A 5,349-nucleotide genomic window follows, 5' to 3' on the forward strand; every position below is an offset into this window, starting at 1 on the left:
GGGGGAGAGGGGGAGGGAGAGGGCTGTAAAGACCACTCAGGCAGACATCACTTGCCTGAAACAGACTCAGTAGCAGCAGGCTCTCACCCAACTCTATACTATTAACAGGGGCTTCTCCAGTCTGAAGTCCTGGAAGAAGCTGGTCCAATAGCTCCTTTTTCTTCTTTCTTTTATCGTATGAGCCCCCCCCCCATTTTTCAACACTTTTAGAGGATGTTTTACTGTATTTTTCATCATTCTTTTTTATTTGTTATCCCCCTTCCCATATTTGTCTAATCCTACCCACCCCACCCCCAACACATACAACCAATTTGGAGGCTATGGGTTTTGTTTTCCTTTTCCTTGATTTCTTTTTAAATCTTTTCCTACAGAGTGATTTCATCCTTATGACTGCCCTACATCTAGTATTTTGAGTATGTCTTCCTAGCTTTCTTTAAGATATCTGTATGTTTTATTTCTTACTCCCTCTGTGGTATAGTACTCAGCAGAGAAGACTGTTTGGACCTGGGCTTACCTGATAGAAAGCCAGCCAGTGACTACCCTAGATGTTCAGAGTCCCGGTGTAGCACTGAGCCTGTCTCTGGGTGAGCTTTTAAGCACAAACACCATATCCTGGGTTGACACACTTCAATTACCAAGAACAGTTAGCCAGAAGCAGAACTTACAGAAGCCCAAAAGCAAGGTGACTACATTTAGAGGCTTTCCCAAAACTGTGGGATTTGATGGATCAGGGCTTTGGCAGGTGGTGCTGTCTGTGTGCTGAGCTTTGCAACCTGAATGGCACTTCCATCATGGAGTCAGTTGTATTCATGTCTGGGGGGCTCCATTTTGAGACTTTCACCTCTGTGCAAGGTTGATCTTGGTAATAAACTCAGAGGACCCGAAAAGACTGAAGAAACAAGGCAAGCAGGTTGATTATTAGACCACCAGCTCATTGTGACCATATTTATAACATTCTATTTCCATAGGGAAATTAGAATTTCATCATAGTGGAATAGAAATTCATTGAAAAGTAGTGCCTCATTTTTGTCCCATGCTAACTACAGAATGGATGGGTATGGGTGAGTCAGTGGTGGAGCCCTCCTCTGATATGTCTGAGGACCTGGGTTCAATGAGCAGCTAGAAGAAAAGGGTGGGGCTTGGTGGCCAGATTAGACATTTTGGTTCTGTATAGCACAGGATTTAATCTAACTCTTAAGTGACCTCTGAGTGACAGCCAGCTTCAGACCTAGAGCTCTGTAGCCTGGATGTTCCTCAGGAAGCTGGACCATCAATCCAGAATGGTTGTTGATGAGATACATAGGTGACAGTGTGGTTGACAGAGATCCACAGCCCCAACCAGCTACATGAGGAGAAAGAAACAGCAGATGCCTCCAGGACTGTGCAGGGCAGATAGAAGCCCTCATTTCTTGCATCAGAAGGTGTTCAATTGTTCAAGGCTGTGAAGCGAAAGAAGACATTTGGACGGGAAGACTACCTAATCAAAACCTGTCTGTACATCAGCAATCAAAGCACACGAGATCTTTAAATGCACAATTCCAACATTAAAACAGTTTAGCAGGAAATAGTTTTACACACAATGTTTATACCTTCACTTAAAAAGATCACACAAGTTTCCTGCCACCCTGTGGAGCAAAACAGAACAATTTAGCAGGAAACATAGGTTTGCACACACAGTGTTTTTAACTTTGTTTATAGAGATCACACAAGTTTTCTGCCATACTCAGGAGCAAACTGATGGTGAGCACATCTGGACAGTGACCAGGCATTCTTCACTTACTCCTGCCTCGGTTGGTCTCTGCAGTGGGTGGACATGTGAATGAAGTCCTCTCAAGACTAGCCTTTCCTTGAGATACATTCCTGAGAGACTCATTCCTTCTAAAGAGGGATGGAGAGGAGTTTGAATAAGTCGTCATGAAACTGAGGAATGATGACATATAGACACTGTAGTATTAAGAACTGACCTTTCCTGAGTTCAATGTTCTGAGGCAGGGGTGCAGGGGTAGAGTGCACATGGGGTCTGAGGCTGGGGTGTAGCTTAGAGGCAGAGCGTTTCTCTGGTATGCTCAAGGCCTTGAGTCTGTTCCATCACCTTTTCCCTGACTAGAAAAGAAAAAGCCAAAATGAACTGAGTGAGCATTTGTAAAATTACACTAAAAAATTAAAATTTGAACTGTTTTAAAACATTGCCTAGCTGGGGTTTGTGGCACACGCTTTTAATCCCGGCACTTGGGAAGCAGAGGCAGGTGGATCTCTGTGCATATGAGGCCAGCCTGGTCTCCAGAGCAAGTTTCAGGCTTGCTAGGGCTACACAGTAAGATCCTATCTCAAAAGCAAAAACATGCAACCAATCATATACACACTGCCTATAAGTATTACATAATTATATATAATTTTGAAATTTAACTACAGGTATGTATGAACCTTCAAAATTACATTTATTTTCTTCCTCTGAGCAATGACGATGCTTCTGCTGAATCCAATCAGTTATGTTGAGGTCCAGGGTCACTTTGGTCATGTTGGTAGACATTGACTCGCTAAATCCTTACGCCGTACTGTTTTCCCCACACACTATGAGCAGTTGGTGCAATGTGTGATTTGCTAGAGAACTGCTTGCAAATGAGGTCTATAGAATTCAGATCTCTCAGACATCTGTGAGCCTTCTGCTACTGCTATAGCTAAAGTATATTGTGTAGATTTGAAATATATTCAGAGAACCAAGTCTGCAGGATTTCAACGTCTGTCACTGTGCTGCTCAGTATGTCACATAGATATGTTTTTTGTTGCTCCTTTCAGGAAACATTTTAATGCCCCCTATGTTATCAATCGAATGACACCCTGCCCATCTGTTCTTGTTTCTCTTGAGTGTAAGTCCCCCGCTATGTTGCCAGGACAACAGTACCTACTATGACATCACATCACGCAGGGTGGTTACTCCTTCACTATATGTCCAATATCAAATGCAATGCTGTAGCTGGATCTCACACTCTGGCTGTTCATCCTTCAGTTTAGGGTATATTCTTCAGGAGACACCTGCCTCATAGGAATCCTGAGCCAGCACTCATTTCTAGGTGGCATCTTCCCACTCTGTCCTCAGCCAATAGCTTATTCCCACATGTAAGAAGAAACTACTTCATCCCGTGCTAGCCTACTAAATCTACCACAAAGCATCAAGAAGTGTGGGTCCCAGGAAAATACCAGCGTATATATTTCCAGGTTTTAAAAGGAAGAAGGAGCCAAGCATGGTCACATGAACCTGTAATCCCAGCACTCAGGAGGCAGAGGCAGGAAGAGCATATTAAATCCATAGCCAACATGGGCTTCAAAGAAAAACCTTGCCACAAAAAAGTAATTAATTAAGATGAAATTGGCGGGGGAGGATATGATGGATCAGTGGGTAAAGGCACTTGCCACCAGGCTCAATTACCTGAGTTAAATCTCCAAAACCCAAAGGATGGAAGGAGAGAATCAACTCCCTTGAGACAGCCTCAGATCTCTCTGCATGCACTATGGCATGTGCATGCACACACTCAGACACAAGTGTGCAAATAAATTGTCAAACAAAAAAGTTTCGATGGGAGCAACACTTCTCTTAGCCAGACTTGTTTCCTGAGACCTGCCACGTTAAGCATCTCTCTACACATGTTTGGCAGAAGAAGGGGACCATAGAGAGTGGGAGATGACAAAAGAGGGTAATGGTTGGTAAACATGATCAAAAGAATTACAAGCATGTGTGATTATGCATCACGTGAAATGTCATGATGAAACCCATCATTATATAATTAATACATTTGTGAAATTTTTCAAAAGGAAAATCTTCCTACTTTTCAAGTGTTATTTCAATGCTACATCCATAATTGAGAGAAGAATTGTGCCTCAGTGGTCTGCCCTGGACAGCTTACAGACACCAAGGAGCAACGTCCATGCTTTGCTCCAGCTCCTCCCATGGGAGAAGTGGAAAATGGGGCCGTCTGACCTCTTTGCTCCAATTTCAAGTCAGTGGAGGGAGGCCTGCTGAGCTGAAGGCTGCTGACTCCTATGTGTGACCCTCTGAAACATCAGAGAAGGGGAGCCGTGTGCAAAAAAATGGCAAGAGCCAGAGGACAAAGAAGTTTGCTGTGACAAACTTCTCTCTATGACAGGGATGCTGTACTTGTGAAATCGTAACAACATGGCTGCCTAAGACCTGAACAGGGATAAAAATCAATAGGCATACCAATGGAAATGAAAATTTCACAGGGCGCCACACCTAGATGAAGAGCTTCAAATAACTGTAGTCTTCCCTAAGGGCAAGCCTACTAACTGGTTATTCAATACCAGATGCGCAGCCCTAAAAATGTATACATACAAGCAACAGACGAGGGACTCAGCATTTGTGTGTTTACTTATTCATGTGCATATGTATACATATGTGTATTAACAATAATAGTTAAAGAAAAGGGGGGCCATGAATTGTAGACAGGGGGAACATGAAAGAAGACGGAAGGTGAAATGGTATATTGTATTTTAATTAAGAACAAAACAAATTAAGTTGTAATAAATTAAAAAAATAAATGGCCCTCTGAAAATAAATTGAGAAAAAGACTCTTGTAAAGTAGCAATGGTGACTTTCAACACTCCTGACCCTTCCCAATGGCCCATGTCTTGACGGGAGGTGTGTGGAGAGTGCAGACTCTTAGGCAACGCTGCAAAGAACAATTAAATAATTGGAAAACAAAACCTTCAGGGAAGGGTTAAAGGAAAGGAGCTATTTTGCCCGGAGAAGAGAAGGCTGAGCGATGACCTAATTATGGGCTTCAAGTACATGAAGAATTAATCTACAGCAGATGGTGACCAGCTGTTTTCAATTCCCATTGAATACAGTACAAGAGAAAATTGGCTTAGAGAGTAATAGAAAGGATTTGAGATAGATAAAAGAAGGAATTTACTGGGTTTTGAGGGTCACAGAGGTTAAGAGGAGATAGGCTCTGCTGCTTAGAAAGGTGAAAGCCACTCCTTCGCTGAGGTTTCCTGGCATGGATAGGTTTGTTCAACTGCACTAAGGGAGAAAGAGGTTGTTCTGTTATGGAGAAGGCTAGTCTGGGTGTGTGACTGGCTGCTTTCTACACCTGAGTCTTTCTTTTCCTCACTTGGACTCGTACGGTTTATTTTTCACGAGTCATTCTCATCTCACTCAGCGGCATTCGCCAGGTGATCGATGTCCGCTGAACAGAATGGAAGAAAACAGCAGAGGGGGAGAGGTTCCACTTCCCACCTTCCCAGTGGCTTTTCTGCTGAGGACCCTCTCCCCTCTCGATTCCAGACACCTTTTCAATCGTAGATTGACCTGAAATGTCGCTGTCCTCACCA

General features: G+C 43.2%; 1 long non-coding RNA gene across 1 annotated transcript in view; it reads right to left on the minus strand.

Moving 5' to 3' along the window:
- The window catches only part of LOC110293685, a 27,309-nt gene extending 26,444 nt beyond the window's left edge, over nucleotides 1-865 (minus strand). Inside the window, exon 1 of the long non-coding RNA XR_002377837.1 lies at nucleotides 666-865. This is a non-coding gene — a long non-coding RNA (uncharacterized LOC110293685). The remainder of the gene's footprint in view (nucleotides 1-665) is intronic.
- Nucleotides 866-5,349: the final 4,484 nt, after the last annotated feature.

The sequence above is a fragment of the Mus caroli genome, chromosome 4, assembly GCF_900094665.2.
Source record: "Mus caroli chromosome 4, CAROLI_EIJ_v1.1, whole genome shotgun sequence".
NCBI lineage: Eukaryota > Metazoa > Chordata > Mammalia > Rodentia > Muridae > Mus > Mus caroli.